Source organism: Schistocerca serialis, chromosome 1 (genome assembly GCF_023864345.2).
Source record: "Schistocerca serialis cubense isolate TAMUIC-IGC-003099 chromosome 1, iqSchSeri2.2, whole genome shotgun sequence".
NCBI lineage: Eukaryota > Metazoa > Arthropoda > Insecta > Orthoptera > Acrididae > Schistocerca > Schistocerca serialis.
In genome coordinates this window covers 965,014,376-965,027,876 of record NC_064638.1, presented here as the reverse complement: position 1 = coordinate 965,027,876, position 13,501 = coordinate 965,014,376, and the positions used below count along the sequence as shown (strand labels likewise).

At 41.2% G+C, this 13,501-nt stretch overlaps 1 protein-coding gene across 1 annotated transcript in view; it reads right to left on the bottom strand.

Moving 5' to 3' along the window:
* The window catches only part of LOC126452917 (hemicentin-2-like), a 716,817-nt gene that overhangs the window by 504,956 nt on the left and 198,360 nt on the right, over positions 1 to 13,501 (bottom strand). The window lies entirely within an intron of this gene.

Below are 13,501 nucleotides of genomic sequence, written 5' to 3'. Positions count from 1 at the left end.
CGAAACATCAAGTTTAAGATGTAACAGCGCGTTCATTTTTTTCATAAATTAAATAAATTGTAGATCGGTTCGGTTGTTGGGGGGAGGAGACCAGACAGCGAGGTCATCGGTCTCATCTGATTAGGGAAAGACGGGGAAGGAAATCGGCCGTGCCCTTTCAAAGGAACCATCGCGGCATTTGCCTGGAGCGATTTAGGGAAATCACGGAAAACTTAAATCAGGATGGCCGGACGCGGGATTGATCCGTCGTCCTCCCGAATGCGAGTCCAGTGTGCTAGCCACTGCGCCACCTCGCTCGGTAAAAAAATTGTAGAGTTTCATACACCTCTAACTATGATTTATATGCAGTGCAAAATTCATCGACGAAAGTGTTCCTGCCGGCCGCGGTGGTCTAGCGGTTCTAGGCGCTCAGTCCGGAGCCGCGCGACTGCTACGGTCGCAGATTCGAATCCTGCCTCGGGCATGGATGTGTGTGATGTCCTTAGGTTAGTTAGGTTTAAGTAGTTCTAAGTTCTATGGGACTGATGACCATAGATGTTAAGTCCCATAGTGCTCAGAGCCATTTGAACCATTTGAAAGTGTTCCTATAGCAACAAACGCAGTCAACAGTAAGTGAAAAAATGGTGAAATTTCACATGTAAAAAAATATTTTGTTATGTTTTGAATTTCCACTGCTATGACTGTGAATCCTGAATCCTTCCTCGTCATGCTCACGAAGTTTCATGAATTTATTTGTAAAAGTATAGACAGTGGAAATTAAAATGTCCTGTGGTGCCTCTCCTGCTCCAAGTCGACCCATTTGACGTCCTAGCCCCCCCCCCCCCCCCTTTAATATTCGTAGAAAGGGAAAAAGTGAAGAGTTATACCATGGTGCATATTGAGACCTCTTGAAATATGAAGTCCCTTCAGACGTTTAAGTATGACAGCAGCTGTTCATTACCCAGAATCAATCAGCTGTGTGAGTGAATCACACATATTGCCATAGGGAGGTCTGTCTTCCTCCAGCACTCAACATGATGTGTTCAGAATCGTTGCCTTGAGCCCGTTGCTAGAAATGTCCCAGTCTCCACTTGACCCCCATAGTGTGTTGCTACTGTCTGTTTTTCCATTGGCTGAAGGCTGTCCCCACCAAAATACATCGTTTTGAGGCTCTCATACATGATTTGATTCAATATGACCACTTTCGTGAATTTACCAATACATTACAACAGTATTTAAATAAAGAAATGCTGTAAAAATTATGTCACAGTCAATTTATAACAGTTATAAATGAAGGTTTTTCAATAAACAAGTAAACCAATATTCTTGCGAAAGTGCACTTATGATAATTTTCGTTTATCGTAAGTGCATATTGATTAAACAAATATGTAGGGCTGCTTGATAGAAAAGTCTTTCAGTTCTTGGTTCAGTTGTGGTGTCCGCTCACTTACGTGACTGGCCACTTTTAAATTAGCACCGGTTGTTGTTAGTAGTGGGTGCAATAATATTCAAATAAAGTTACCGACAAAACAGTAAACTGTTCATTAAAAAAACACAAGTATGAGAACTATGAGGAATTCATACTGTATTCATTCTGAAACTGTTTATTCTCTGTGAAATAGCAACTTCTGTAGCTTTAAAGATATTGGAATATTGTTGTGCCATTGGATGTGCCTCATAGCTAGTGGGAGCTATGAAATTGTCGTCAATACAAATAAAAAATTATTTAAATAAAAGAATTTTTAATATAACACGTTTTTAGAATGAACCAAATGTCATATATTTCTTCTATTCCTATGCAGATTCCTAACACCATATGTGGGGTCAACATTAACAAAACCAACAAACTGCAGCACGGACATATTCCTGATTCGAAATGGAGGAAAGAAGGTCCAATGAATATGTGTCTGGATATGCATATTGCCACGGTAGATGGTGTTGACGAATGAAAGTTCCTCTGATCACGTATCGTGTGTTCCTACAGTGTTGCAGACTGTGTGATTGACGCAACCCACTGTAAGCAGCAGATTTGTCCGGCATTCATGTCTGGAACAATCCGAGGTATTGTCTGTGTATGGCCAAGCAGATGGGAACGGTCGAGACGCGCCATGGCTATACCAAAACAGGTACCCTCACAAACATCAACCACATCACACAACATTTCAAACTCTTTATGCATGTTTTCGTAATCATGGGTCTTTCAGGTAGAAGGAAGTGCAGGGAGGTGGCAGACTGGGTGTACAGCAGATTTGGAGGACCGGGTTCTACAGGATATTGAGATGAACCCTAGTACAAGCTCCATACAAGTGGTCTGTCAACGTGTGTATCCTGCATGACAACTGCTACCATACCTATCACCTGCAACGAGGGCAAGGATAATCAGCAGCGGATTTCCCTCCATGGCACGGCTTTTTGTCGATGGTTTTTGCACAAGATAGTCACAGTTATGGAATTTCTGCCACCTATCCTCTTTACCGATGAAGCAATCTGTATCAGAACTGGCATCATCTACCTGTATATCGTCGTCTGTACTCTACAGACAACCCTGGAGGAATGGTTGAGACGTTTCATCAGCATCGGCTCAGCATCAATGTACAGGCATGGATTCTTGGCGACCACGTACGTTTACTAGTTATTATCTCACAACTACATAGGCAACAGCTCCGTGTTGCGCTATGAAATTGAGCTGTGAGTCACAGAGATGCACAGGGGTGCCTCACACAGAGAGAGCATCCCAGATCGCCTCTGAGAGCTACAACATAAAGAGTCGCCTCTCGGCTTTTGGCAAGACCATTGTGCAAGTTTTCTTTTTTTTAAAAAAAAAAAAAGAAAATCAGGGTTTTTTATTTATGGTAATATATATTAAATCACTAACAAGTCTTGCAGCTTCACAAACCTGGACATGCTGCAGAATACTCTGCCTGGACTCACTGATAATACATCACTGACGATATGACAAGTTATGTGGTTTCTTGATGGCGGAGCACCGCTTCAATTCCGCATTACCGTTATTCGGATAGGACGCAGAGGTCCTGTAGCATTGCATGCTAGATCGCCGGACTTAAGCCCCCTGGATGTTTACCTCTGGTGGCATCTGAAAAGCATTGTGTATGCTGAACCGATTCCTGATATGCAGACCCTTCAACAGCGTGTCCACAATGCGTACGAAGCTTTTCTGAGAGGTTGGAAGTGCGAAAGAGTGCGGCAATCTGCCATGCGACACGTGAAAGCGTGTATTTCGTCCCATGGAGGTCACTTTTAACGTCTGTTGCGACGTGGATGCGTTGCAGCTGTGTATTGTGTTCCGGGACGATTTGTTGCCGTTGCCCGTATTTTTGAACACATATTCATAGGATTTTTTTTTACTCCATTTCCAGTCAGAAATCAGCTCCTGCAGTTTGCCGATTTCTTAGTTTTCACTTTGTATATAGTCCTGAAAATTTCCCTTTCTGAACTTTTAATGCTACGAAAATATTTTTAAGATTTATAATGAAAAACCTGGGACGCATGCAACGGATAACAGTTACGAGGTGAAATATTCATGCATGAATTATTTACTGTATGCGTCCCATGCGTTTCAGTACAGAACTTACAAGTACTTTCATAGCTATTAAAAATTTACAATCACAAATTTTGTCGACTTTTTTGTATCGGGTTAGGAGAAATAACTATTTTAATAACTATTTTAATTTAAAACTAAAAATATTTTTATTTGAATGATTATTTTCTGTTTATCAGACTTGTGTGTGAAATTGTTCAGTGGTTATAAAAGTTTTGATGAAATTAGATGGGAGACGTGTTATATTTAAGGCTTGTGTTCAGTGTCTCTTCACCTCATCATATTTGAAAAAGAATAGTGCTACATTTATCTATTAATAAGACATCAAACTGATAAAGCGATATTTTCCTAAAAAATAAAATAAGGAAGCAAAGTGAAAAACAAAGTACTCTGAACCACACATCAGAATGAAAGTGCGTTAATATTGCATTGTCATACATTTCAAAGTTATGTAGAAACTTGCAAGTCTCTAGCTCATTCGGAAGTCAGTTTGAAATAAATTACAAAATTCGTACCGAACATGCAGACAGAAGAATGAAGTAGTAGTCTACAAAATGTTGAAAGGAGGAACACTGGAAAATATCCAAGTACTGAAATACCTGGTAACAGCTGTGGCATGTTCCACATGTGAGGTGACAGTGCAATTTCTAACCTAAGACCAAATACGAGGAAACGCAGATTTTGGTCGGAAAAAGGACTAACTCTAAGGAATGTTTTATTCATGTAAAATGTGAAATGTTTTCTAATCTTCAAGTATGGCATTAAAAAACAAAACTGATATTCTAGATTAAATCCCTTTCCTATCTGTTTCTCAGTAACCTGCTGAAAAGGCTAATTGTCATAGATTTAAAGCGCTTAACTGAATTCCCCATGGTGAATGCAAGGACGATGAGAAACTCATGTTACTGTGTAACTGATTTATAAAACGTAATTTTCTGTAAAATTGTCCGTAAGTGAATACGGAACGAAAAACAGACGTTGACGCCAGGTAAAAAATAGTTACCTGAAACAAAAAATTGAATCTATTTTCCTATTTAACAAGAACTCTTCATAACTATAGCAAAAAAATTCTCATAGCTAGCATCTTGAAACTAAAAAGCGACGTGATACTGAAGAGCATATCTTCCCTTAACGTGTCATGGCTTCTATCCACAAAGACTCCGTAATTGTGTTTCTTTTTATAATCTGTTACACACTGCCTAATATTACCTGAAGGAGAAGTCAACTTTCATAATACTCGACGCATATTTACACGTTTATGATTCCTACCACGTGACAACGATCAGATAATTTACATGCAGTTGTTTTTTAGTCTGCAGGAATTACTCTGTTTTGGAGGTATTTTAAAGAGAACTGGAACGGAACTACTTCTCTCCCCCCAGGAGAGGGGTGTGGCAAATCAGTGAGAAGGGGCCCAGCTGCAGATGAGTCCTGAGTCATTATAACCACAGATTACGGATATCTCTGATTCTGAGAGACTGCAGTGTTGCAATCTTCCCATGTTCTCAGATCTACAGCCACAAACACTGCCCTTCTTCTCAAAAACGAAACGTCATAGGAGTTTCGAAATATTTATTGCCTGTGGCAAGTGTGATGGATGGCGTTTGTCGAAATTATTTGTGAAAACTTTGGGAATGTAAGACGTTCATACCACCGTGGATAACCTTTACCTACAGTAAGGCGATGGTATATTTGACTGTATACTTTTACTTTTATTTTACACATAAAATATTCCCTGTGTGAATCTGAAAGTACCGATTATAGCGCAATATAGTTTTCACTGAAGTGTCCAGAGATGCAGGACATTTATTAAATTAGTCCAAACATTTATTTCCAAGACAGTTGCAATTTTTCGCTAACTGATGGTAGTTCAGGTGAGTTAGTATTCTTGACAGTGATGCACGTCAGCACACGGCCGTATCCATTTACACAGGCGTTAACTGATAAACAAAGCTCGCATTTCCACTGAATGCTGAACAATCTGTTTTCATTATTTTCTGTTAGTAATGGAGGGTAATCCTATTTCAAAGGTTGTTGCCACCTGTTGCAGATAAGCCATGGTTTCAAGAGCGGATAAAACATTTACCAACGAAAATATTTGCAGCTGGCAAATCTGAAAGACACGTATTTTCTACATTGTACTGCAAAATGTACATGGCGATGATAGAAATGGTTTTGAGTGATTTATCTTGGGATTCGGTATATTCTGTACATGTGAAATAAATTGTATGTGTACTTCTCCGGACCCCCCCCCCCACCCCCCCATAAAACATGAACATTGCCGTTGGTGGGGAGGCTTGCGTGCCTCAGCGATACAGATACACGTACAGTAGGTGCAATCACAACGGAGGGGTATCCGTTGAGAGGCCAAAAAAACGTGTGGTTCCTGAAGAGGGGCAGCACCTTCTCAGTAGTTGCAGGGGCCACAGACTGGATAATTGACTGATCCGGCCTTGTAAAATTAAGCAAAACGGCCTTGCTGTGCTGGCACTGCGAACGGCTGAAAGCAAGGGGAAACTATAGCCGTAATTTAAGGTTGAATGATGATGACGTCCCCTTGGGTAAAATCTTACGGAGGCAAAATAGCCACCCACTTGGATATTCGGATCTCCGAATGAGGACTACTCAGGAGGACGTTATCAGGAGAAATAAAATCGGCGTTCTACGGGTGTGAGCGTGGAATGTCAGATCCCTTAATCGGGCAGGTAGGTCAGAAAATTTTGAAACGGGAAATGGATAGGTTAAAGTTAGACATAGTGGGAATTAGTGAAGTTCGGTTGCAGGAGGATCAAGACTTCTGGTCAGGCGAATACAGGGTTATAAATACAAACTCAAATAGGGTTAATGAAGGATTAGGTTTAATAATGAATAAATAAAATAGGATTGCGGTAAGCTACTACAAACAGCATAGTGAGAGCATTATTGTGGCCAAGGTAGACACGAAGCCCACGCCTACCACAGTAGTACAAGTTTATATGCCAACTAGCTCTGCAGATGACGAAGAAATAGAAGTAATGTATCATCATGATCATCATCATCATCATCATGCCGACGTTTAGCACTGTAGTACAAGTTTATATGCCAACTAGCTCCGCAGATGACGAAGAGATTGATGAAATGTATGATGAGATAAAATAAATTATTCAGATAGTGAAGGGAGACGAAAATTAATAGTGATGGGTGACTGGGATTCGATAGTAGGAAAAGGAAGAGAAGGAAACGTAGCAGGTGAACAAGGAATGAGGCTATGGAATGAAAGAGGAAGCCGTCTGGCAGAATTTTGCACATAGCATAACTTAACCATAGTTAACATTTGGTTCAAGCATCATGATGGAAGGTTGTATACATGGAAGAAGCCTGGAGATACTAGAAGCTTGCAGATAGATTATATAATGGTATGACAGAGATTTAGGAACCAGGTTTTAAATTGTAAGACATTTCCAGGGGCAGGTGTGGACTCTGACCACCATCTATCGGTTATGAACTTACATTAAAACAGAAGAAACTGCGAAAAGATGGGAATTTCAGGAGATGGGACCTGGATAAACTGATAGAACCAGAGTATGTAGAGAGTATTAAGGAGAGCATTAGAGATCGATTGACAAGAATGGGGGAAAGAAATACAGTAGAAGAAGAATGGGTAGCTTTGAGAGATAGTGAAGGCAGCAGAGGATCGATCAACAAGGGAAAAAAACACGACGGCTAATAGAAATCCTTGGGTAAATGAAGAGATATTGAATTTAACTTATGAAAGGAGAAAATATCAAAATGCAGTAAATGAAGCAGGCAAAAAGGAATTGAGATCGACTGGAAGTGCAAAAAGGGCTAAGCATGGATGGCTAGAGGACAAATGTAAAAAAGGTAGAGGCGTATATCACTAGGGGTAAGAAAGATACTGCCTACAGGAAAATTAGAGAGTGTGTGATGTCCTCAAGTTAGTTAGGTTTAAGTAGTTCTAAGTTCTAGGGGACTGATGACCACAGTAATTAAGTCCCATAGTGCTCAGAGCCATTTGAACCATTTGACCCTACGACTTATTTTAGAAGCTAGATTAAGAAAAGGCAAACCTACGTTTCTAGCATTTGTAGAGCTAGAGAAAGCTTTTGACAATGTTGACCGAAATACTCTCTTTCAAATTCTGAAGGTGGTAGGTGTAAAATACAGGGAGCGAAAGGCTATTTACAGTTTGTACAGAAATAAGATGGCAGTTATGAGGGTCGAGGGCATGAAAGGGAAGCAGTGGTTGGGAAGGGAGTAAGACAGGGTTGCAGCCTATCACCGATGTTATTCAGTCTGTATATTGAGCAAGCAATAAAGTAAACAAAAGAAAAGTTCGTAGTAGGTATTAAAATCCATGGAGAAGAAATAAAAACATTGAGGTTCTCCGATGACATTGTAATTCTATCAGAGGCAGCAAAGGATCTGGAAGAGCAGCTGAACAGAATGGACAATGTCTTGAAAGGAGGGTATAAGATGAACACCAACAAAAGCAAAACGAGGAAAATCGAATGTAGACGAATTAAGTCGGGTGATGCTGAGGGAATTAGATTAGGAAATGAGACACTTAAAGTAGTAAATGAGTTTTGCTATTTGGAGAGCAAAATAACGGATGTTGGTCGAAGTAGAGAGGATATAAAACGTAGACTGGCAATGGCAAGGAAAGCGTTTGAGGAGAACAGAAATTTGTTAACATCGAGTGTAGATTTAAGTGTCAGGAAGTCGTTTCTGAAAGCATTTGTATGAAGTGTAGCTATGTATGCAAGTTAAACGTGGACGATAAATAATTTAGACAAGAAGAAAATTGAAGCTTTCGAAATGTGGTGCTACAGAAGAATGCTGAAAAGTAGATGTTGTAGATCCCATAATTAGTGAGGAGGTATTGAATAGAATTGGGGAGAAGAGAAATTTGTGGCACAACTTGACTAGAAGAAGGGATCGGTAGGTAGGACATATTCTGAGGCATCAAGTGATCACCAGTTTTGGTATTGGAAGGCAGTGTGGAGGGTAAAAATCGTAGAGGGAGACCAAGAACTGAATACACTAAACAGATTCAGAAGGATGCAGAATCAATAGGTACTGGGAGATTGAAGAAGCTTGCACAGGATAGAGTAGCATGGAGAGCTGCATCAAACCATTCCCTGGACTGAAGACCACTGCTATTACTACTACTACTACTACTACTACTACTCCGGAATAAATGCTAGTATCCCCTACAAACCTTAGCTTGGCGTGTTATACAAAGCTTCCTTGTATCCGGATGTCTTCCACATCTGATTCATGATTTAGCTGTTCAATATGCTCTACCATATTTGGGAATGATAACATGACTCCATACTCCGAATAGTTTCACAATAGATAAGCAGCTGTGAGAAAGAAATTATCTTTTCCAATGTTCTTTAATCGGTTTACTTATCAGACGTAAGTATTTCAGTTTGCTGTGTGCTTTTCCTTTCCTTCTTCAGACATCAGTCTTTTTACCGGTTGGATGTGGCCTGTCACGAATTCCTATTTTGTTGAGGGGTGACATGACCACCTACAATATTGCAGCGATCCGGTATTTAAGAATTCGTAGAAACTGAAAATGTCTCTGATCGCCAAGTTTCGCTCACGACGATCCATAGGCACAAACTATCAGGATGCTCAGTCACTCAAGCAGACCCCAATATTTTAGTGGGTACGATCAGCATATCTCATTGAAAATCGTAGTATTAGTTTTCCTTTACGTTACTATTCTGGAAGAAAAAAAAAGCGAAGCTTTCCATCGTACCCATTTGGCACTATGAAGGTTTGCTTCTTGATATGTAAGTGAAGTGATCGCTTTCTAAGAAGTCCGATTAATAAAGGAATGCGGCTTAGTAAATCAATAACGTAAACTTAAGCCGGCAACCTTTAATTATTATTATTGCAGTAAATAACTAGAAATGATGCAGGTTGGGTACGATACAGTGAAAACGTTTATACTAAGAAGTGCGAATTTAATTAGCGGTTTCTTTTAGAGATTTCTTTTAAGATAACCTTTTGACACAACCGTATACATTACCAGTACCCCACCCCTTCTAGATAAAACATTCAGTAAATGGACAGTACCCTTAACAACTTGAAGTTCTTTGTGCTTTAATTTGCAGCTCTTCAACAGTCACTGAACGCGACAGCCAGCGAGAGATTTTTCCTCGTGAAACCTTGTAGAATATAGTTTAACTTTCACTCAGTTTGAATTTACAGAACTCAACAACTGAACGAACAACGAAGAAGTCAAAAGTTGTAGACTGCTAGACATTGGTTTGTGTTCTGTTTGACCTGTGTCACCTGTACTTGAAATTGTAGTATTTCTTCATGTGTTGTGTGTCAAAATCGTTAAAATCTTTAATTATGTAGTGAAATAAAAAGGACTCGTCTGATGATGGTGATGTCGAAACGACAGCGCATAGCAATAAAAGTGATTTAGCTTCGGTTGTTCGTGACAATGAAAGCCCTGTGACTATTTCTGGTAATTTCACGAAAAATAATACCGGAACTGAGAGTGGCAGTCGCAGGGGCCGGACTTTTCAAAAACATTAGTTAAAAACATACATATATATTTAGTATGACGGAAAAGATGACAGTTTATGGTTTTTTACGTAGGTCTTGTGTGAAAACAAGAGGTTGCTTCCAAAAACTATCTACATCTACATCTACATCTACATACATACTCTACAATCCACCATACGGTGCGTGGCGGAGGGTACCTTGTACCACAACTAGCATCTTCTCTCCCTGTTCCACTCCCAAACAGAACGAGGGAAAAATGACTGCCTATATGCCTCTGTAGGAGCCCTAATCTTTCTTATCTTATCTTTGTGGTCTTTCCGCGAAATGTAAGTTGTACTGCAGTCAGCATCAAATCCTGGTTCTCTAAATTTCCTCAGTAGCGATTCACGAAAAGAATGCCTCCTTTCCTCTAGAGACTCCCACCCGAGTTCCCGAATCATTTCCATAACACTCGCGTGATGATCAAATCTACCAGTAACAAATCTAGCAGCTCGCATCTGAATTGCTTCTATGTCCTCCCTCAATCCGACCTCATAGGGATCCCAAACGTTCGAGCAGTACTCAAGAATAGGTTGTATTAGTGTTTTATAAGCGGTATCCTTTACAGATGAACCACATCTTCCCAAAATTCTACCAATGAACCGAAGACGACTATCCGCCTTCCCCATAACTGTCATTACATGCTTGTCCCACTTCATATCGCTCTGCAATGTTGCGCCCAAATATTTAATCGACGTGATTGTGTCAAGCGTTACACTACTAATGGAGTATTCAAACAATACGAGATACTTTTTCCTATTCATCTGCATTAATTTACTTTTATCTATAGAGTTAGCTACCATTCTTTACACCAATCCCAAATCCTGTCCTAGTCATCTTGTATCCTCCCACTGTCAGTCAACGATGACACCTTCCCGTACACCACAGCGTCATCAGCAAACAGCCGCACCCTATCCAAAAGATCATTTATGTAGATAGAAAACAACAGCGAACCTACCACACTTCCCTGGGGCGCTCCAGATGATACCCTCACCTCCGATGAACACTCACCATCGAGGACAACGTACTGGGTTCTATTACTTAAGAAGCCTTCGAGCCACTCACATACTTGGGAACCAATCCCATATGCTCGTACCTTAGTTAGGAGTCTGCAGTGGGGCACCGAGTCAAACGCTTTCCGGAAGTCAAGGAATATGGCATCCGTCTGATACCCTTCATCCATTGTTCGCGAGATATCATGTGAAAAAAGGGCGAGTTGCGTTTCGCAGGAATGATGCTTTCTAAAGCCGTGCTGATGCATGGACAGCAACTTCTCTGTCTCAGGGAAATTCATTATATTCGAACTGAGAATATGTTCGAGAATCCTGCAACGAACCGATGTTAAGGCTATTGGTCTGTAATTTTGAGGATCCGTGCTTCTACCCTTCTTATATACAGGCGTCACTTGTGCTTTATCCAGTCGCCCAGGACTTTACGTTAGACAAGAGATTCGCGATAAATACAAGCTAAGTAAGGAGCCAATGCAGTAGAGTACTCTCTGTAAAATCGAACTGGAATCCCATCAGGACCTGGCGATTTATTTATTTTCAACCCATTCAGCTGCTTCACAACCCAAGGGATGTCTATCACTATGTCCTCCATATGGGAATCTGTACCAGACTCAAACGGCGGTATGTTTGTACGATCCTCCTACTTGAAAGATTTCTCAAATGCTAAATTTAAAATTTCAACTTTCGTTTTGCTGTCTTCCATTGCCAGGCCAGACTGATCAGTGAATGACTGGATGGAAGCCTTAGACCCACTTACAGATTTTACGTAAGACCAGAATTTCCTTGCGTTTTCAGCAAGATCTTTTGCTAAGGTATGACGGTGGTAGTGGTTGAATGCTTCACGCATCGCTCTTTTTACAGCAGCACGAATCTCTACTAACTTTTGCCTGTCCTCATTCTCCCAATCTTTCTTCTACCGCGAGTGCAACTGTCTTTGCTTCCTGAGCATTCTCCGAATTGCGCTGTTAAATCACGGTGGCTCTTTTCCGTCCGTAACCCACTTTTTCGGCACATAATTGTCCAATGCGTGATTTACAATGTGTTTAAAATTTGCCCATAATTCTTCCATGTCCATCGCACCGGAAGTCAATGAAATCGATTTGTTTACTAAGTGGGATGCTAACAACTGCTTATCTGCTCTTTCTAGTAAGAATACTATACTAGCCTTCTTGACCGACTTTTTAACTTTCGTAACCATTGTCGTAATGACAACATCATTATCACTAATCCCTGTCTCAACACTGACACCGTCGATGAGGTCTGGTCTGTTCGTGGCTACCAGATCTAAAATATTTCCATTACGCGTTGGCGGTCGATTTAGCAGCTCAAGACCGTTTTCGGATAATGTGTTCAAAAGTAATTCACACGACAGCTTGTCTGTACCACCTATAATGAATCCATAGACATCCCAGTCTATACTAGGTAGGTTGAAGTCGCCTCCGACTAATATAGCATGATCCGGGTACTTATACGATACAGAATGTAGACTCCCTTTGAATGATTCTAGAACTGTTATGGTAGAACCTGGTGGCCAGTAATAACACCCCATAATTAACTTTATTTCCCCTACCCCTGTTAAACGTGTCCAGATAACTTCACAATCACACTCTACTTCGACCTCAGTAGACACAGTATTTTTGTCAACTGCAATGAAGACACCACCTCCTACGGTGTCTAATCTGTCTTTCCGATACACGTTCCAACCCTCACTAAATATTCCAGAACTTCCTATCTGAGGGTTCAGCTATGTCTCAGTCCCGAGATTAATTTGTGCGCCACACGCTTCCTGGAGGGCAGTAAATTCAGGTACTTTATTCCGAACGCTCTGAAAATTTACTGCTAATATCTTGATAGCTGAAGTGTCTTTACACTGAGCGCGTCCTGATTTCCCTGCCTGTACGTCGACTGGTGAATGTTTATCAGGACACCTCGCACTACTGCCTAGCCCAAAAATCCCCGTGTGCACGTCACAAATACTCTGCTACCCGAGTAGCAGCTTCCTTTGTGTAGTGCACCCCTGACCTATTTAGGGGCATCCTACAATTCCCCACCCAATAGTGGAGCCAAGACCGTCACAGAGTCGACGAAGCTTCTGGTTGAGACCCTCCACTCGCCTTCAAACCAAAGGACACCGATCCACTCTGGGAACGATGCTGCAAATAGAGAGCTCTGCTTGCACCCCGCGTGCGAGGCCAGCGGTCTTCACCATATCCGCCAGCCGCCCGTACAAACTGAGGATCGCCTCAGAACCCAAGCGACAGGCATCATTGGTGCCGACTTGAGCAACTACTTGCAGACGGCTGCACCCCGTACGCTCGATAGCCGCAGGCAAGGCCGCCTCCACATCTTGGATGAGGCCCCCCGGCAGACAAACCGATTGCACGTT